Source organism: Giraffa tippelskirchi, chromosome 9 (genome assembly GCF_054371585.1).
Source record: "Giraffa tippelskirchi isolate mGirTip1 chromosome 9, T2T-mGirTip1v1.2.pri, whole genome shotgun sequence".
NCBI lineage: Eukaryota > Metazoa > Chordata > Mammalia > Artiodactyla > Giraffidae > Giraffa > Giraffa tippelskirchi.
Genome location: NC_137283.1, coordinates 116,212,920 through 116,235,293, shown reverse-complemented (window position 1 = coordinate 116,235,293; position 22,374 = coordinate 116,212,920). Strand labels below are relative to the sequence as shown.

Below are 22,374 nucleotides of genomic sequence, written 5' to 3'. Positions count from 1 at the left end.
TTATGCTCCCCTTACTTAGGGGGAGATAATCCACTGTCCTTAGGGTTTTCATTCTGTTTATCCCTGCCTTCTATTTGAGGAAGGAATATAGAGAGTTGATTGAGTGTTTGACTCAGAAAATCAAGGTGCATGTATATAGGTCAGCAGGTCATTGTGGCAACTCAGTCATGCTGAAGAAGTAGAGACTATGGAAAAATTCAATAGCAGAAACTTAAGTAACCCAATTAAAAAATAGACAAAATCCTGGAATAGACATTTTTCCAAAGAAGACATATAAATGGCATATGTGTACATGAAAAAGTGCTCAACTCCACTAGTCATAGGGAAATGCAAATCAAAACCACAATGAGTTATCACTTCATACCTGTTAGGATGTCTGTTATTAAAAAGACAGGAGATAACAAGTGATGGTGAGGACGTGGAGAAAAGGGAACACTTGTATGCTGTGTTGTATGCTGTATGTTAGTGGAAATGTAAACTTGTAGAGACACTATGGAAAATGGTGTGGCGGTTCCCCGAGAAGTTAAAAATAGTACTACCATATGACCCAGCAATTCTACCTCTGAGCTTATATTCAAAGGAAATGAAATCATTATCTTGAAGAGATATCTGTACTCTCATGTTCACTGCAGCATTATTCCCAACAGCCAAGACACAGAAACAACCTAAATATCCATCAGTGGATGCATAGGTCAAGGAAAATGTGGAATATATGCAATGGAATATTATTCAGCCTTAAAAAGAAGGAAATCCAGTTATTTGCAACAATGTGATGAACCTGGAGGGCATTATACTCAGTGAAATAAAACAGACTGATACTACATAGTATCACTTATATGTGAAATCTAAAAGACAAATAAAGAAACTTAGAAACAGAGTAGTAAGTGGTTTCTAGGGGCTGTGAGGGTAGAGGAAAAAGGGAGAGGTTGGTTAAAGCAGTGGTCCCCAACCTTTTTGGCACCAGGGACCAGTTTTCATGGAAGGCAGTTTTTCTATGGACCTGTGGGATGGTTTGAGGATTATTCAAGCATATTACATTTGTTGTGCACTTTATTTCTATTATTATTACATCAGCTCCACCTCAAATCATCAGGCATTAGATCCTGGAGGTTGGGGATCCTTGGGTTAAAGGGTGCAAACTTTCAGCTTGCAGATGAATAAGGTCTTAGGATCTAATGTATAACATGGTGACTAGAGTTGAGAACACTGTATTTTATAATTGAAATTTGCTAAGAGTGTAGAACTTAAATGTTCTCACACACACAAAAATGGAAAATATGTGAGGTGATGGATGTGTTAATAAATTTGATGGGAGAAATTCTTTCACAATATATATCAATAATCACTAAATATCTTGCAACTTTATTTGTCAATTATATAATTAAATTTAAATTTAATTATATACTTTAAAATAAAATTCAATAAAGCTAAAAATTTGCCTGGAGTAACAGGCAAATTTGGCCTTGGAGTACAGAATGAAGTAGGGCAGAGGCTAATAGAGTTTTGCCAAGAGAACACACTGGTCATAGCAAACACCCTATTCCAACAACACAAGAGAAAACTCTACACATGGTCATCACCAGATGGTCAATACCGAAATTAGACTGATTATATTCTTTGCAGCCAAAGATGGAGAAGCTCTATACAGTCATCAAAAACAAGACTGGGAGCTGACTGTGGCTCAGATCATGAACTCCTTATTGCCAAATTCAGACTTAAATACAAGAAAGTAGGGAAAACCACTAGACCATTCAGGTATGACCTAAATCAAATCCCTTACGATTATACAGTGGAAGTGAGAAATAGATTTAAGGGACTAGATCTGATAGACAGAGTGCCTGAAGAACTATGGACAGAGGTTCATGACATTGTACAGGAGACAGGGATCAAGACCATCCACATGGAAAAGAAATGCAAAAAGGCAAAATGGTTGTCTGAGGAGGCCTTACAAATAGCTGAGAAAAGAAGAGAAGCGAAAGGCAAAGGAGAAAAGGAAAGATATACCCATTTGAAAGCAGAGTTCCAAAGAATAGCAGGAGAGATAGGAAAGCCTTCCTCAGTGATCAGTGCAAAGAAATAGAGGAAAACAATAGAATGGGAAAGACTAGAGATCTCTTCAAGAAAATTAGAGATACCAAGGGACCCTTTCATGCAAAAATGGGCACAATAAAGGACAGAAATGGTATAGACCTAACAGAAGCAGAAGATACTAAGAAGAGGTAGCAACAACACACAGAAGAACTGTACAAAAAGATCTTCATGATCCAGATAATCACGATGGTGTGATCACCCACCTAGAGCCAGACATCCTGGACTGCGAGGTCAAGTGGGCCTTAGGAAGCATAACTACAAACAAAGCTAGTGGAGGTAAGGGAATTCCAGTTGAGCTATTTCAAATCCTGAAAGATGATGCTGTGAAAGTGCTGCACTCGATATGCCAGCAAATTTGGAAACTCAGCAGTGGCCACAGGACTGGAAAAGGTCAGTTTTCATTTCAGTCTCAAAGAAAGACAATGCCTAAGAATGTTCAAACTACTGCACAATTACACTCATTTCACACGTTAGTAAAGTAATGCTCAAAATTCTCCAAGCCAGTCTTCAACAGTACATGAACCATGAACTTCCAGATGTTCAAGCTGGATTTAGAAAAAGCAGAGGAACCAGAGATCAAATTGCCAACATCTGTTGGATCATCAAAAACACAAGAGAGTTCCAGAAGAACATCTACTTCTGCTTTGTTGACTATGCCTTTGACTGTGTGTATCACAACAAACTGTGGAAAATTCTGAAAGAGTTGTGAATACTAGACCACCTTACCTGCCTCCTGAGAAATCTGTATGCAGGTCAAGAAGCAACAGCTAGAACGGGCCATGGAACAACAGACTGGTTCCAAATAGGGAAAGGAGTGCATCAAGGCTGTATATGGTCACCCTGCTTATTTAACTTATATGCAGAGTACATCATGTGAAATGCCAGGCTGGATGAAGCATAAGCTGGAATCAAGGTTGCTGGGAGAAATGTCAATTACCTCAGATATGCAGATGACACCACCCTTATGGCAGAAAGTGAAGAAGAACTAAAGAGCCTCTTAATGAAAGTAAAAGAGGAGAATGAAAAAGTTGGCTTAAAACTCAACATTCAGAAAACTAAGATCACGGCATCCAGTCCCATCACTTCATAGCAAATAGATGGGGAAACAATGGAAACAGACTTTATCTTTTGGGGCTCCAAAATCATTGCAGATGGTGACTACAGCGATGAAATTAAAAGATGCTTGCTCCTTGGAAGAAAAGCTATGACCAACCTAGACAGCATATTAAAAAGCAGAGATGTGACTTTGCCAACAAAGTTCCATCTAGTCAAAGCTATGGTTTTTCAAGTAGTCATGTATGGACGTGAGAGTTGGAGTATAAAGAAAGCTGAGTGCCGAAGAATTGATACTTTTGAACTGTGGTGTTGGAGAAGACTCTTGAGAGTCCCTAGGACTTCAAGGAGATCAAACCAGTCAATCCTAAAGGAGATCAGTCCTGAATATTCACTGGAAGGACGATGCTGAAGCTGAAGCTCTGATACTTTTGCCACTTGATGAGAAGAGCTGACTCATTGGAAAAGACCCTGATGCTGAGAAGGATTGGGGGCAGGGAGAGAAGGGGACGATAGAGGATGAGGTGGTTGGAGGGCAACACCGACTTGATGGACATGAGTTTGAGCAAGTTCCGGGAGTTGGTGATGGACAGGGAGGCCTGGCGTGCTGCAGTCCATGGGGTTGCAGGGTCGGACATGACTGAGTGACTGAACTGAACTGAACTGAAAGCTAAAAAACTGAATACTTAACAATATAAATGATGGCATAAATAAATTGGAAATCACATTTAATGCTCAAAATGGCAGATAGGTGAAGAATAACTATGCTACAGAATTCTTACATCCTCAATTTTTGCAGAGTTCTAGATAACCATGTGATAGATTAAGATGGAAGAAAATCTTTAATAAAGCAACTTCCCTCAAGTTAGTGTTTGCCCAACATGTTTTGTGACTAAATATTCACCTTTTCCTCTGTTTCAAATTACAGAGAATTTTAACCTTGCGACACCAAGATATTAAGTCATTTTGTCCATTTTATACATATCTGAGTTAGGGTTTTGCTGATCAGAGTATCTGACCCCCATAATCTATCATTTGAACTATGTAGAGAGCATTTTTCATTATACATAAAAATAATTAAATACAAATATTTAAAAACCACTTTGAAAAAAGATTTAATAGAATTAAAGTCTTATTTTGGATAGTATATTTCATATGCTAGTGGTTTAGCAATTATGATATATATTTATACCCAGTGTTTCCCTTTTGCCTACTCAGGAATGTAGTAGTATCCTCTCAGATTGAAAAGAAGGAAAGGCACTTATCTGTCTGGCTTATGCTGCTAAATCTCAAGCCCATTAAGGGGAGAGGGAGCCCTTGATGAGAAAGTCATGAGAAAAGGGATGCAAAAGGGACACTTCTCAACCTCGACTGTACCTTAGAATCACCCAGGGAGTTTGAAAATACTCATTGTCCCCATTGAGGTCAGTATCTCTGAAGGTGGGTACCAGGAATTAACATTTTTTTTTAACAGCTCTCTAAGAGATTCCAATGTGTTGCTAAGATGAATATTACTCTAAGGGAAATAGGAAGGGAAAAGCATTTTGACTTAAAAATGAGATTCTGCAGAGCTGGGAAGAGAGAGGCTTATGTTTCCCAGAGAAGCAGGGAATTTGGCTCTGTCCTGCAACTCCCCAGAGAAAGATGGCTGTGTCCTGCCCTCTTTAGGGACATAGGACCAGATGGGCCTCAGGAGGTTTCCAGCCTCAGATGATTCCTCTATCCCACATTTGGTTTAAAGGGAGCAGAGAAAGAACCAATAAGACACATCCTGGTAGCTTTGCCAAGGAGATGACCAATGTTCAGAGCTATACTCTTCTTCATGCTTTCTTTTCCTTTGAAATTGCATAAACTCTTAAACATTTATCCCTTTTTCAGTGGATCTTCCCGACCCAGGAATCGAACCAGAAATCAAGCCAGGGTCTCCTGCATTGCAGGCAGATTCTTTACCAGTTGAGCTACCAGGTATTCTTTGGCTTCCCTGGTGCCTCAGCTGGTAAAGAATCTGCCTGCAATGTGGGAGACCTGGGTTCAATCCCTGGGTTGGGAAGATCCCCTGGAGAAGGGAACAGCTACCCACTCCAGTATTCTGACCTGGAGAATTCCATGAACTGTATAGTCCATGTGGTCACAAAGAGTCGGACACAACTGAGTGACTTTCACTTCACTTGAACATTTATAGGACCCTGAATTTGGGGGTTGAGGAGCCCCTGCTTATTGCTGAATTTCCCTACAGCCTGATGAGTTGGAGCCCCAAATCAATATTAGGTTGATTTATAGAGAACAACTGAGCTTCCCTGATAGCTCAGTTGGTAAAGAATCTGCTTGCAGTGCAGGAGACCCGGTTGGATTCCTGGGTCGGGAAGATCTGCTGGAGAAGGGATATGCTATCCACTCCAGTATTCTTGGGCTTCCCTTGTGGCTCAGCTGGTAAAGCATCTGTGTGCAATGTGGGAGACCTGGATTTGATCCCTAGATTGGGAAGATCCCCTGGAGAAGGGAAAGGCTACCCATTCTAGTATTCTGGCCTGGAGAATTCCTTGGACAGTCCATGGAGTTGCACAGAGTCAGACACGACTGAGTGACTTGCACTTTCATAAACTTTCATAGAGAACAAACATGATGTTTCTCACAACACATCCAGGTTGTTGACTAAAACATATAGTCACAACCTGAAAGTAGAGAATTTTTTAATTTGGTGGGAATGTTTAGGACTCCGAGTTAGGAGACAGCATCTCAGTAGCTCTGAGAAAACCACTCCAATGAGACAGGAGGGGAAGTCAGGCTATATACAAGTTTGCAACAAAGGGCAAAGGCAGTCTGAACATCAAAGATCAGGTCTCAAGTTAAGGAATTTAGATTTCTATGTATGGGAAGATGCAAGCCTCTGGGCTCACTGAATTCATTCTTTTCATATGCACCTCAGCTATCTGGGTCTTGGAGAAGGAAACGGCAAACCACTCCAGTACCCTTGCCTGGAAAATCCCATGGACAGAGGAGCCTGGTAGGCTACTGTCCATGGGGTCGCAAAGAATCATATACGACTGAGTGACTTTACTTACTTACTTACTATCTGGGGCTACTCCTGTTTCCTTGTTCATCTTGCTTCTTGCATTCCCCCAGCTCCTCAGCAATCACCCTGGGTGGTGGCAGGATCTGTTGGATTGCAGTTGTGGGGGCCCTCATTCACATTTGGAGGCCAGAAATCGCTGATGGCTGTGACATTTCTTGTTGATTAATATGGCAGGAGATATTTTTATTTCACAAAGTCTTAATATTCAATGGAATGAATGAATGAAAGCACCATTTTCACACATTTGACAATATAAGGGCAACACATCAAGTATTGTCTCTAATACAAACAAAACTCATCTTAATTTCCCTATTGTCTGGTTGTAGAGATATTTCTAGGATGCTTCTGTACAAAATAAAATAGTGAAGTAATCCTAATGATGATAGGAATTCAGTGTGAGCCTGAAATCCAGACTTCAGTGCTTACAGACCACTGAACCAGGCCCCAGGAGGACTATTGGATTAGCAGAGGGCGCCATCTGCTGGTGGTTTGGGTACATGAGCGGTGGGCCGGGGTTCAGGTGGTTTTCTTTTAGGCGACTCGCCTACAGTGTGGTTTACAGCTTTCCTCCTGCTGTCCTCAGCCGGGATCTGGATGGCTCCAGGAGTTCCCTGGAGAGAGTGGGGATGGTGCGGGCAGGTGGCCTGTGAGTTATTAGGTGCAGCGTTTCTGTCTCACTCTGTGAAAAGTTTCCTGTCGAAGGCTCTGAGCTCCCACTATCACTGAGGACTTGCAGGTGCTGAAGATTCCCGCACGTAAAACCTGTTAAGAGGATTGTTGTTGTTAAGTTGCTAAATCGTGTCTTACTCTTTGCGACCCCACGGACTGTAGCCTGCCAGGCCCTCTGTCCATGGAATTTCCCAGGCCAGAATACTGGAGTGGATAGCCATTTCTTCCTCCAGGGGATCTTCCCCACCCAGGGATCGAACCTGCGTCTCCTGCATTGCAGGCAGATTCTTTACCATAGCGCCATCTGGGCAGCCCGTTAAAAGGATTACTAGGAGAAAAATGGGATACATTATCAAGGGTTTTCAATGTCTGGTGGGAATCTCTTCCTCTGAGCGAGTCTTAATTGGCTCAAAGAACAAGTTTTACCTTTCAAATATTATTATGTACGTTCAGTGGTTCTTCACTGTTCCACTTCAGTTTAGGAGCCTTTATCACACAAAGATCACCTATGGCAGAATTAGCTCATTGTCTAATTTTTAAAAATTTCTTAAACGTGGTTTTCAGTTGGAAAGATATGACCAAATTGATTTGTTATAAGCAAAAGCAAAACAACAACAACAAATGTAAAAAGTTAAAGATTTACTTGGGCTCTGTGGTTTTATTAGAAATTAATATATTATTTATGTTAGTTAAATATAAATATATTATATTTAACATATTATAACATAATATATTTATATTATATATAATATAAATATATTATTTATGTTATTTATATGTTATTAATATATTATTTATATTATTTATGTTATTAATTATTCAAAATAATTTTGAATATTGGAAGTAGCCTGTGCATCTCTATATCTTCACTCCTGCTCCTGTTGAGCCCTAAGGGAGCCAGAGTTGCAGCCTGGGGTCCACTGATACATGTCAGAAAGGGAAGTGAGACATAGTCCCGTTTGCACTGTGCTGAGGGCTAGAACAAGTAACTCTGACTGCCAGGGCTTGGGCAGTGTTATACCAGGATATGAGATGAAGCCACAGATGGCTACTGTTCAGGTGGTTGTATACTTTGTCCTCATAAGCTGTCTTACAGCTTATGAGAGGATAGCAGGAAAAAAAAGCAAATCTCTCATTATACATGACACTGATTTCCATTAGCACAAGTGTATACAGATGATTAATATTTGAATTTGACATTAAGGAAGATAATTACAATGGTATTTTGTTTAGCTGGAAATCTTGTTGTTGTTGTTCAGTTGCTAAGTTGTGTCCCACTCCCCGTGACCCCAGGAACGGCAGCACACCAGGCTTCTCTGTCCTTCACTGTCTCCTGCAGTTTGCTCAGATTCATGTCCATTGAGTCAGTGATGCCATCCAACCATCTCATTCTCTGTCATCCTCTTCTCCTCTTGCCCTCAATCTTTCCCACCATCAGTGCCTTTTCAGCTCTTCACTTCAGGTGGCCAAAGTTTCAGAGCTTCAGCTTCAGTATTTGTCCTTCCAATGAATATTCAGGGTTAATAACTTTTAGGATTGACTGGTTTGATCTCCTTGTTGTCCAAGGGCCTCTCAAGAGTCTTCTTCTCTAGCACTACAATTCAAAGAGATCAATTCTTCGGCACTCAACCTTCTTATGGTCCAACTCTCACATCCGTGCATGACTACTGGAAAAACCATAGGTTTGACTATCTGGAAAGCTTGCCACTTTTTAATCTCTTCCACCTTTTAGTTAAGACTCAGTCAGTGGTATATAAATAAACTAGCTCCCTGAAAAAAAATTCCACCACAAATTCCCTGTTTTGTAGTGTTTGTCAAATTCCATTGTGTAAATACTCTCTTTGTGGCCAATGTCAAGCTACCAGTCTGGCATCAGTGAACATGGAGTTGGGAAGAGATCCGCAAAACTGGCTCCTGGAAAATAATTAAAATGTTCAAGTTTTAATGAAGTCCTAGTGGTAGCTAGGTATTTCTTGTACTGATTGTCTACCAAATTAAACAAAATAATACTTTTTTTGTTATATAATTTTTTGTTATTTTGTTAATAAAAAATAGTAAAGCTGGTTAAAAGTTTTTGTTTTTAGGTTTAATACAATAGTCTGTCTTTATATTTGAAAGTCATTAAGAGGGTATATTTAAAAAGTTCTCATCACAAGGAAAAAAAATCTGTAACTAAATATAGTGACTTATGGTGGTGATCATTTTGCACTATATACAAAGATCAAATCATTATGTCGTAGAGTTCAGTTCAGTTCACTTGCTCACTGGTGTCTGACTCTTTGTGACCCCATGGACTGCAGCATGCCAGGCCTCCCTGTCCATCACCAACTCCTGGAGTTTACTCAAACTCATGTCCATTGAGTCGGTGGTGCCATCCAGCTATCTCATCCTCTGTTGTCCCCTTATCCTCCCACCTTCAATCTTTCCCAGAATCAGGGTCTTTTCAAATGAGTCAGTTCTTCGCATCAGGTAGACAAAGCATTGGAGTTTCAGCTTTAGCATCAGTCCTTCCAATCAATATTCAGGACTGAGCTCCTTTAGGATGGACTGGTTGGATCTCCTTGCAGTCCAAGGGACTCTCAAGTCCAACACCACAGTTCTAAAGCATCAATTCTTCGGCGCTCAGCTTTCTTTATAGTCCAACTCTCACATCCATACATGACTACTGGAAAAACCATTGCCTTGACTAGATGGACCTTTGTGGCAAAGTAATGTCTCTGCTTTTTAATATGCTGTTTGGGTTGGTCATAACTTTCCTTCCAAGGAGTAAGCGTCTTTTAATTTCATGGCTGCAGTCACCATCTGCAGTGATTTTGGAGCCCAGAAAAATAAAGTTGTACACCTGAAACTAATATAATATTGTACATCATTATACCTCAATTCAAAAAAAAGGATAACTCAAAATATTGAGCATATAGGAGAGAGTAAATAAATGGTAACTCTTATTCAATATTCCAAATTTGTCCTCATTTACTTCCAGGCCTGATCATGTTTTTCAAGCTTCTTTTACTTGGTGTGTCTCCTGGTTGACTTCTATTATTTTTGTGTGAGCATCTTTCTCCTACAGCATGAAGCTGATCTTCCTTGAAGAAGGCCTCAGAGCATCATTTGCCGAAGTATGCTTCTGTAGCACCTTAGTCCTAAGAGCTGCTTTGTGATAAATGGTCTGTGTTTACATGATCTTAATAATTAACAAAGCCAATTATTTTCTATTGGTGGAGACTCATAGTACACATTAGCATATTAAATTCTCTGAGCAGTCCTGCAAGAAAAAAAAAAGAAACTCCTGTAGCTTAATTTGATCCAGCATTTCTCAAAATGATTTGACTGGACTCTTTTATGTGTGTGTTTGAAGGTATGTAAATTAACAGTTAACATCCTGAGACACTAGGGTTCTATGGGATGCTCCTCTTGGATGATTAAAAGAGTGGGGTGAATGTCTCACCCACAGGTAGGGCACATGATGAGATACAGCAGGTATCTCACTGAGAAAACCTGTGTTCCTCAGAGGGGCTGCAAAAGTGTTACAAGGATGAATAACTCGAGGAGAAAAATCAGTGGACTCAGTGGATTTGCCTTCACTGGAACCAAATGAAGCATTTTTATTATGTTATCTCACTGAACTATTATATATGAAAATATGTCTGATGCCAAGGGCCATGCCATGCCTGCTGCTTAGTCATGTCTGACGTTTTTGCAGCCCCATGGACCAGGCTCCTCTGTCCATGGAATTTTCCAGGCAAGAGCAGGTTGCCATATCCTTATCTAGGGGATCTTCTGGACCCAGAGATCGAGCTTGTGTCCTTGCATCTCCTTTCCAGGGGATCTTCTGGATCCAGGGATTGAGCTGGTGTCTCTTTTGTCTCCTGCACTGGCAAGCGAATTCTTTACCACTGCCACCTGGGAATCCCCCATACCCGGTACCAAGGGAACTTATATTTAATCTGTAGTTATACCATTGGAGTTCCAAACACCGTAAGCAGACTTTATTAAGGAATCTAAATACCACTGAATAATTCTCTTCTAAAAGTAAGCTTCCAAGAATATCAGCTAAGATCTGATAATGCAGGAAGTCCCTTAATACTAATTTCTTAAATTTGTAGATGACTGCCTCAGTTCAGTTTTTCTCACTTGTCAGTGAGCTGCCCTTCTAGAATTTTGTTGATGATATATGCAGTCTGATAGTTCCTGTCCATATTCTTTTTCTACTAGGCACAATTCCAGTGCACCTGTGAAGGAGTTTTTATTTCAATAAACCCAAAAGTAATTAAAAATTGGAAAGCTATAAAATTGGAGTTTGAAGAAGTGGTCTGTGTTTGGAGTGCTGTTGTTAGGAATTGAACATCCCATGAGAGGGACAATTAGAAGGAATTGATTTCAATATTCTTTAAGGTAAGAAAAAGACACATTTTCCCTTATAAAAAGATATTGGATGACATCATTTTTGCATGTGAAATTTGAAAATACTTGCTAATAAGCTTTTTGATTTATGATTCAATAGACTCTGAAAAAAGTTAATGTCCACATTCTCTGGCTTGGTTTTGCATTTATTAATGTAAAATAATTACTGTGACATTTCTTGCTTGAAGGATCCATCAGTGCTATTCAATGTAATATCAAAGGCCAAAGTTCATATGAAAATTGTGCTAAGCAGTTTGGACCAATTTTGAAGAAATGAATGAGCCTTATTTTCACGTGTAATTAGTAGATTTATCACAGTCCAGATTCTAATCTAGTTTCAGAAGTAAATAAATTATTCATTAAATGCAAATGGTTATATTATGCTACTTTTTTTTTCCTACTGTGCCCTGGTGAGGGAGAGGAAGAATAAATTTTTATTTTAGTTACTTATGAATATTGCCAAATGTTAGCCTTTGAGCAATGCCCGCTGGCAGCATGCTGAGAACTAGCATGGAGCTGTGACAGTCTCCAGGTCCAACAATTTAAAACCTGATTGAAAAAGTCATAGGCATGGCTCACTGAGAAGGAGGGCCTCCTGGGAGTCGATGGCAAAGTGGAACTGGGGTTTGGAGCCGTGTGTTTCGCAGGGTGAGGGGGGTCAAGCAGAGAATGGCTTTATGGAACAAGCAGTCATTACGATTTGACATCTGCAGCGAACAAAGGCAGAACAAGGCGGGGTATGGAGATGGTGGTAGGAGATTGATTGCATGGCAGAAGATGGGACACTTGGAGGTCTGGGAATCAGGAATCCTATAGTGAATCTAGATTGCATGGGTCCCTTACCTGTGTGCTGTCAGAGCCGTACCATGCTCTTCCCCTTCTCTGTTCTGTGTCCCAAGGCCCGCTCACTCAGACTCCTTGCTTACTGGCTTCGGAGTAGGCTTGGCCAATGGGAGGAAGCTGAAGGAATTGGGAGAGGAAAATCATAGGTTGTGTCTTCTTTGTAGTTCCTGGCCCTGCTGGTGTTCCCCCTGCAGGTCCAGCTCCCACCCCCAGGTCTAGGCTCGGAGGCTCTAAATGACACCTTCTCCCTTTGCTCCCAGTCATATGGGTGGTAGCAGCTTCCTGTAGTATTGAATTTCAGAGATGCCTCATCACCCCATGTTTCAGCACTGCCTTCTACTTACATCTGGCTGGTTTCTGTCATTTTTATTGTCTACCTGGACTTCAAAGGGACTTGAATTTCAGATTCCTGGTCTGAGTGCATATAAATGTTTGAAGGGCTTGTCTATGTCTTAGTTATTTTTTTTTAAAATTAAAGTATAGTTAATGTACAATACTATATGTTACAGTTGTTCTATGTAGTGATTCACAATTTTTAAAGTTTATACTCCAATTACACTTATTATAGAATATTGGTTATATTCCCTATGTTGTACAGTATATCCTTGTAGTTTGTTTTATGCATAATGATTTGTATCCCTTAATCTCCTACCCTACATTGCCTTACTCCTATATTGCCCCTCCCTTCTTCCCTCTCCCCACTGGTAACCACTAGTTTGTTCTCTGTATCTGTGAGTCTGTTTCTATTTTTGATAATGAATATATTCAGTATTCATTAGTTTGTTGTACTTTTTAGATTCCACGTGTAAGCGTATCATCCAGTATTTGTCTTTATCTGTCTCAGTTATTTCACTTAAGCATAATACCCTCCAAGTCCATCCATGTTGTTGCAAATGGCAAAATTTCCTTCTTTTTTATGGTTGAGTAGTATTCCACTGTGTGTATGTGTGTATATGTGTGTGTGTATCTCACATCTTTATCCATTCATCTGTTGATGCACATTTAGTTTGCTTCCGTATCTTAGAGATTGTAAATAATGCTGCTATAAACATTGGAATGCAATCTTTTTGAATTAGTTTTCATATTGTCCAGGAGTAGAATTTCTGGATCATATGGTGGTTCTTATGTTTAATTTTTTGAGGAACCTCCATACTGTTTCCCAACAGTGTACTGGGGTTCCCTTTTCTCCACATTCTCACCAACATTTCTTGTGTTCTTTTTGAAGGAAAACACAATAATCCAAAACCTATGAAATGCTGCAAAAGCAGTTCTAGGAGGGAAGTTTGTAGTAATACAAACTTAGCCCAGGAAACAAGAAAACAAATCTCAGCTTTATGTCTTACTTATTTTTAATTTTCCTGCTAAGCACACACATGAGTTCACATGAATGTTCAAGGAATGAATGAATGGATGAAGTGGGTGCTGGGGGAGGAGCCATAGCAACCTCTTCTGCAGGTTTGGGGTTTGGGAATGTTCAGGTCAGAATGGGGTGTACAGACCAATGGGGCTCAATATTTTTTGAAAGCTGTTTGAATTGATGCCAGGGTGGGGCACCTGGGGCATTGCCTCATCAGAAATTTTTTCATCCTTTCCTCTAAGGCAACTCAGGAGAATCACTGTGACTTCATGAGACAGTGTTACAGGTGACGGGGGGATAGAGCCACGTCATCTCATGAATGTACTGACATAGACTGGTTTCAATCTCAGTTCCCATCAGAGATGCTGACTATTTACTTCTCTGAACCTCTGTCTCCTCATCTGTAAAATGTGGGTGATACTGCCCATCTAATAGAGCTATTGTTAAAAAGTTTGTAAAATGCTTGGGACAAGTTTGATGTTTAATAAGCAGTAGATATTATTGTTATCCTCTTTCAAAGTAAATTGAAGGTGTCAGCTCATGAATTAGTGGCTTCTAACAAAGGCAAGTTCTAGAGAAGGCATCTGTTTCATGGAATAATTTCAGTATTTTTATCTCTCATGTTCCCAGAAAGGACAGTATTATTCTAAAATATTAAAATACATGCATGCACATGAACTTGACTACCTATAAATAGAACTTCATTTGGTTAGAAACATGTTCCAAATTGTCATATAATACATTCATTTTAACAGCAGACACAAGATTATTTGAACATGCAGCATTTTTTTCATCCAACAATCTTATTTCAAATTTTGAATTATTTTTCATCTTGTTATTTTTGATATTGTTTATTTCAGTATTATATTTCTTTTAACAGAAAATCGAAGTGGCTTACAAGTTGTATCCTATTTTAGTGGATCTGATGTATTCTTTGTATAATAAGACCATTTCTATATTTTTAGCTACAATGATGGTTTGTTTATATGAGTACAAATAAAATGGTTCCTCACCAAAACTTGTAGAAGAATTGAATATATAAATTCTTATCAATTTAGGAATCAGTCCATTTAGCAAAATGTTACCCTTTTTATAAATATTTTCATGTATATGCATATATGTATATATAAACACACACATAATTTTTATGTGTATTACAATGTTTATATATATTTTAAACTATATACACATAAAACTTTTTTAATGGTGTTAGAGAAAATTCTGACACTTCTTTCATATCACCACTTCTTGTATTATTCAAACAAAAACTGAGAGCACAGCTTTAAAATGTAATTTGTTAAATATGTTTTCTGTAGGGAGCAATCTTAGAGACTTTCATGTGTAGAGCTTGATAGTAATCTGTTAATATCTGTTAGGAGGATAGTTCTAAAGAAATGGATGGATAGTTCTTTATGTTCTTTCCTCAGACATTGCTGGCTTTGAACAGGTCCGGGTACTAAACATTATAAGTTCTTCTTTCTCAGGTAATGATGAAGAACTAGTGTTCTGAAAAAGACCCATATATTTTGTAGACCAAATGATCAGAGAGAGAGAGTGTACTTCACTGGGAAATCTTCATTCTGGATGAATCCATCTCTGCAAAACAGGGTCCACTGGAGTTTTTGGTGAGCATGAGTAACTTCCTTATCAAGAAATAGCTTTGAAACTATTTGGAAGAACAGTTGATTTGTCCCAGAATATGATGTTTTATACAATACATTCTCGAGCCTATCTTACGCCCAGTAATTTGTACCTCCCACTCCCCAAACCCATGCTGCCCCTCCACACCCTTTCTAGTGGTAACCACTAATTTGCTTTCTATATCTGTAAGTGCTTCTTTTTTTGTTATATTCACTAGTTTATTGTATTTTTTAGATTCCACATATAAACTATATCATACAATGTTTGTCTTTCTCTATCTGACTTATTTCACGTAGCATAATGCCCTCCAAGTCCATCTGTGTTGCTGCGAATAGCAAAATCTCCTTTTTTCTGGCTGAGTAATATTCCTTCATATATAGGTACATCTTCTTTATCCATTCATCTGTTGATGGACACCTGGATTGATTCAGTATCTTGGCTGTTGTAAATAATGCTACTACGAACACTGAGGGTACATGCATCTTTTCAAATTAGTGTTTTTGTTCTTTTGTTGGATATATACCCAGGAGTGGAATTGCTGGGTCATATGTAGTAGGTCTCTTCCTTTATTGTGTACCACAACTCTCTATTCATTGCTTTCATAGCATTTTTTTCAATTTGCATATGTATTTTTGCTTATTTATTAGATAAAAATCTTACTATTGGGTTTTAGAGGTAAAATGGGCAAATGTTTGTCAATTTATCCAAATTATATTGGGTGCCCAATGTAGGTAGGGTCAAATAGGCATATACACAAGAAAGAGCATTTGAGGGATCAAAGAGTTAAAGAGATCGGTGTTCTTGGTACAGCTGAGGCACGTGGCATCCTAGATGCTACTGATGTTTAGATTATCGGGAAGAGAGAGTATGTAAGCGATATAAGCCTTTTCTTTTTTCCTCTTTTTTAGAAGGCTTTTGGGAATAGAATAAATGTTGATGCCAAAGTTTATTTTCTCCTTTATCCTTTTTTCCTGAGTTAAGATGGAAAAATAAGTCCCTTAAAGTACAAAACAACTAGATTCTTTGTGTTTGAGCAAGCATCACCATGTGAAACAGTTCACTTTTAGGCACAGGCAGAGGTGGCCATAGTGAGGCATGAGTAGCTATACTAGACTGCTTTCCCAAGTTGCCCTTCCTTATTTTAGTTTAACCAAATTCCAGGCCAGTGAGGGACTTGGGCTCTAATCTGTCCAAAGGCGTCTGGAGCTGCCTTATCCCCCCATCTCACATGTTCTCATGTTGACTCTGAATGGTGATATTACCTGGGTTGAGGATTTTAGGAGCTCAGACTGTGGATTTAATCACAGAGGGATGGGAGTATCTTTTCATAAAGAGATAAAGAGGAAAGGGGATTGTATCGCATAGATGTTATGTTCTTGGGTCCATGATAGACAAAAGTCTTATAAAGAATTTTACAAAACCCAAGGGTTAAGAGGAAATTTAAAAGGCCTATTTATGAAACATTGTCTACAAGAGTCAGGTTTGTTCAGAGACAGTGAGAATAATCACACACTTATCAAAACACTAGAGCTTCAGGTTTTTCTTCAAGAAAAAGTGGAAGATAACAGAGAAGATGAGTTGATTGAGAAACAATGAAAAAGAGACACTTTCTCATGAAAAGGACTGAATTTTGAGTCCAGGGTAGTCACAGAGAAAAGGGAGAAGAAAATGTATGCCTATCAAAATGTGCTTAAAGATAGAACTAGGGAAGAAAATTCAAGATTTTGGAGAATGAACTGGGAAGACTTCTCTCTCTGACCTGAACACACAAAACTATTGAAAAGTGCTCTTGAAAGCTGTAGGCAAGGAGTCAACAAAACGGAAAACTGGGGAACATATCCTTGGTGACTAGGACAGCCACTAGAGGTTATATAAGATTTGGAAAATTTGATATTGGAAAGCTGGGAATATCAGCAGAGAATCCATCAGTTATTAATAAGGGAGTCCTAAGGTGTTGCGGTCAGTACATGTAGGGAGGCAGATTTGGCTCTTTTCCCCGAGGGAGCCTGTTTGGGAGATTTATGGTGATAGGACTCTCAGAAAGAGAGACTGTGAGATGTATTAAATGGGAGTAAGATAGCATTCCAATACAATGTGCTCAGGCATGGATTAGGGATGGGGCTGATGGATGGTGAACCTGGATGTGAGAATTACCCTTTCTGGGGAAGGGAGAGTGGACAGGATTTGTTTTGGCAGATGTGAAACCCATTCATCTTGTATCATTTTCTGTAAGAAGTCAAAAAAGGTGGAATCTGTAGATAGATGTCAGGAAAAAAAATTTCTAAGTCAGAAAGCAAAGGTCCCAAGGAAAGAAAGAAGAGAGGCATTCTGATCCAACCAACTATATAAATCAAGAAAAATCTCCAAACAGCTTATTTTAAAATTCAGCTAGCTATTTCTGGAAGGACTCTTGAGAACAACAGAGGAAAAAGGGACAGTATAGGGAAAATGTGGCAAAAGGTATTTAAAGTGTAGCCATTGAAAGAGTATGACTTAGTCTGGGCTCTGAATATTCAAAAGTGGTAGGAAGGCCTCCTGGACTTCACTGGGTTCTAGAAACGCAAGCTAGGGGAGAAATAACATACGATGTTGGTCAGAAATATATTGTTTTGTGTGGCTACCATAACATTACCATAAATTGGGTGGCTTTAAAAACCGGAGGCTTCCCAGGTGGCACAGTGGTAAAGAATCTGCCTGCCAATGCAGGAGACACAGGAGATGCAGGTTTGATCCCTGGGTCTGGAAGATCCCCTGGAGTAGGAAATGGCAACCTGCTCCAGTATTCTTGCCTGGAAAATTCCATGGACAGAGGAGCCTGGTGGGCTACAGTCCATCAGGGTTGCAAAGAGTAGGACACAGCTGAGCATGATGAGGTAAAAACCAGAAATTTATTCTCACAGTTCTGGAGGCCGGAAGTTAGAGGCTTAATCACATTTCAAAAGACCTTTTTTTTTTTTTTTTTCAAATAAAGTAACGTTCACAGTTTCTAGGAATTAGGGAAGGGATAGATTTGAAGGAGGGCACCATTTAACCTACTTTGGGCATGAGGAAGATTTGTGTTTCCTGAGCCTATGTGTGACAGGCTCTTTCTTGTTACTGCTTTCCCTAGTATGGTGAGCACATCTGATCAGGATCTGCTTCCCTGTGATAAACTGAGCTATCCTCCACTCTCTTTGTTTCTTTCTTTTTTCTTGACTCTTCACTGAGGTCAACTTTTGTACCATCAAATTGGCCATCTTAAAATTGGAGGGAAGGAGGGTGAGAGCTGCTACTGGAGACAATTCTACATGGGTCTCTTGCATCTCTACACCTCTTGAAAGAAGAGGCACTGAATATATTTTAAAGGCTGTTTCTATAGTGAAAAAGCCTTGGAACATAAAGATAGTGTCTTCCTCTGGAGGAAAGGGAAGGTTTTTATTCTCCAGTACAATAAAGATAGTCTTCCTTTGGGCAAAGTTCAGGCAGATTTATTTGCAGCCCATTATAAAAGATTTGGGTCCCCTAAGTTGAGTTTTCTCAGCTGTGATGCAACCCACTATGTGAGCAGCATCTTTCTGGGTGACTTTGTGTTGTCCTGTGGGACCCAGGGACAAGTAACTGACATGACCATGAAGCTCAGGCTGTTTGCTATACAGTGAAGTGATATATCTTTAGTCTCTGACATAAGAGTCTTGCATATTGTACTAGCATCCATGACACCATAGCAGGCTAACATATTAGCTTGCAGATTGGGTAAAACTCCTGAGCTTTCAGAGTTTTAAGTTTATTCTTTATTTCTGACTGTGCTGGGTCTTCGTTGCTGCCTACGGGCCTTCTCGAGTTGTTGTGAGCAGGGGCTACCCTAGTTGCAGTGCGTGGGCTCAGTAGTTGCAGCACATGGGCTCTAGGGCGCGTGGCTTTCACTAGTTATGACACATGGGCCTAGCTGCTCTGCCACGTGTGGAATCTTCCCAGATCAGGGATTGAACCACTGTTGCCTGCTTTGGTAGATGGATTCTTAACCACTGGACCACCAGGGAAGTCCCTAGAGAGCTTTCACAGTTCTCAACGGTCTCCTTAGGCCTCCTGGGTTCAGCTGAATTCTCTAAGTTGACTTGGATAGGTACTGAGCGCTAATCCAAGTATTGAAATAATCAAATTCTGGTTCCCATTTGGCTATCGCTCCTACTTGTGTGCTTTTCCTATAGAACTCCAGGGGAGGAAGGAGTTAGTGGTAGGGTTCTGGGTGACATCTGCTGTTGCAGTGTGACTGAAGCTGGGATAATGGGCAAAAGATTAATTGTAGCAAGTTTAAGGCTGAACAGGGAGTTTATGCAACATAAATAAAAGTGTGATTATGTGAAGACATATGTATGAGTGAGTTTATTGCAGTATGGTTATAGTAGTGGAAATCTGGAAACAATCTGAATGTCTATCAAGAGGGTTGAAAATATAGTATATCCATGCCATGGAATATTATGCAACTATTAAAAAGAAAGGAGTAAATCTGTATATTTGGTCTCAGAAGATATCTTCAACATTTTGTTAAATAAAAAAGGAAAAGTTGTAGTATAATAAGCATAGTCTATTCCTTTAAAAAGCCCTCTATATATTTATATAAACAAAATAAAGATTTTGGGAAGATACATACTAAATTGTCATAGTTAGCACTTACTACTTTTATAATCACATTACTCAATAAAAGTGTAAGAAAAAAATGTTAATAGTATTAAAGTGAGTGGAGGCTGTAACTAAGAGAGATTAGCTATGAAGGGAAGGAAAAAATAGGATAGAATATGGGGCTCAGGGAACTGGTAGTTTTACATTTTTAAAGTATAAATTTTAAACTTTCAAAAAGTATACTTTATACTTTTAAAGATGGGAGAGAGAAGGTATTTATAGGGGAGCAGGCACTAGATGGGGCTTCCCTGGAGGGGGGCATAGCAACCCACTCCAGTATTCTTGCTTGGAGAATCCCCTTGGACAGAGGAGCCAGGCGGGCTGCTGTCCGTGGGGTCTCAAAGAGTTGGACATGGCTGAGTGACTGAGCACAGCACAGCACAGGTGCTAAATGGGGCCTCCCTGATGGCTCAGTGTTAAAGAATTTGCCTGCAATGCAAGTGACGCAGGAGACATGGGTTGGATCCCTGGGTTAGGAAGATCCCTTGGAGGAGGAAATGGCAACTCACTCCAGAACTCTTGCCTGAAAAATAACCTGGACAGAGGAGCCTGACAGGCTACAGTCCATGGGGTTCCAAAGAGTTGGACACGACTTACGGATTGAACAACAAGTCAACATTGCTGACTCATTCCATAGGAATCTTTTGTTAACTGGTAACAAAGTTCTGGAAATGCATTGAAAGTATATCCTGTTTCCACATCACATTTTCTTTATGTGACTATAGTAAATGTTCTGTTCTTGGCAGCCTTTTATTTTCTTTTGCTCCATGGATGTTGAAAACAAACTGTATAAGTAATATTGTGTCAATTTTATTTTGGTCATCTCATCAGGACTGTCTTTTTTTCCCCCCAGAGTAATTTATATGAAAAGCATGTACTATAATTTAAATGCAAATATCTCCTTCGGTTCTGATACATTTTCCAAAGTTTGAAAGTGGAAATTGCTTCCCAAACAAAGCCAAAAGTGTATTTAGGATTAATGTGCACATGTGGAGCTCATTCAACTGGATCAGCATCCTTGCTTTCAGCTTCATTAAAAATGGATTAATCTTCCAGGGTGTTTGAGATTAGTTTCTACCAAAGGCCTGCATGGTTCATGGTGTTATGCACTCACCTCTGAAAAACCTGATTTTCTTTTTTATTGATATTTAAAAAAAAACGTAATTTCTGAGTGGTCATCATGAGAACAGTGCCTTGTAATAAGCAGGGTTTCCACAATGCTCCGTTGTAAATAGAGGATGGGGGCTACATCAGGGAGGTGGATTGGCATGAAAACTTCTACATTTGGATATTGAGAGCACAACCCAGAGCTGACTGTGGGAATGTTGGAGACTCTCCAAATGCCTGGCTATTGGGAGTTTTCCTTTTGGCTGAGGTGCTGATGCTGTCTACAGGTTAATTGAAGGATATTGTTATTTGTATTTTCTCAGGCATTCTTATAACAAAATGGCTGACTTATAATAAGTCACTTTCAGATGAGCTCTGGTTTTTATGCAGTATCTTTCTAGTGGGCAGTTCCAAGTGAGTTCTCAATCTAATGCCATTTGGACTTACAGTGTTCCAGATGCAACTGCCAGAGATCAGGTTTGCAGTTATCCTGCTTTTTGAGCAAGATACCAGGCAAAATTCTTCTGAATTTTCTTTTCTTTTTTCCTCATATGCAGTTGTACTCTTCAGTGCTACTACCCAACACCACATACTTTGTATGTCTTGGTGGGAAGTGCAAAATTCTATTTGAAGAGAACCTGCAAAGATTCACATTGTTGTATAAAAGCCTCAGTTGCATGACAGCCTATAATAGGGTCTCCATGATACCTGGGGGTGCTCTAACAGGCGTGATGTTTACTAGAGCCACACAGAAGTTTCCCAGTCTGGAGAGAACCCAGCCAAGAAGCTACCCTTTTCTTACTAAACCCAGGGTTTTATGGAACTTCCACTGAAACACAAAGAAGACCAGGGGACTCCCCAAATAGGGGCACCAAGTCCAGCACAGCACGCCCAGAGGTGGCATCCTGGAGAACCAGAGTGGGAGGAGATATTCTGTGGTTGTTTCGTCGTCGTGGCCAATTCTTTGTGATCCATGGACTGTAGCCCGCCAGGTTCCTCTGTCCATGGGATTTCCCAGGCAAGAATACTGGAGTGGTTTGCCATTTTGTTCGTTAGGAGATCTTCCTGTCCCAGTGATTGAACCTAAGTCTTCTGCATTTGCAGGCAGATTCTTTACCACTGAGCCACCACGGAAGCCCAGACATTCTGTAGATCCCTGCAATAGAAAACATGAAACTATAGAACCACACTGAACTTAGAGTATGAAATTTGAACAGAATCAGGTGGAAATTAATGTTTTTATATGTGAATTCTTATACGAGATGATAATTCTTATACAAATTTTCATTCACAATAATCACTGAAATATCCATGTATAAACAAGTGATCATTATATTCCAAACAGAGTAGACTGTGGAGCATCTTCAAACATAGAACAAGGAAAGTGGGAAATGAGAACTAGAATGGCAAAGGTCATGAAGATCTGGACAAGACTAGAGCAGAAATGTTTTCCTCAGTTGTCTGGCTGAGTTTTGTAAAT

The 22,374-nt window shown here is 39.6% G+C and overlaps 1 long non-coding RNA gene across 1 annotated transcript in view; it reads left to right on the top strand.

The window, feature by feature from the left end:
- The window catches only part of LOC145521111 (uncharacterized), a 95,585-nt gene that overhangs the window by 28,594 nt on the left and 44,617 nt on the right, over positions 1–22,374 (top strand). The window contains exons 2-4 of the long non-coding RNA XR_014065116.1: positions 4,363–4,568; positions 11,099–11,278; positions 14,972–15,112. This is a non-coding gene — a long non-coding RNA (uncharacterized LOC145521111). The remainder of the gene's footprint in view (positions 1–4,362; positions 4,569–11,098; positions 11,279–14,971; positions 15,113–22,374) is intronic.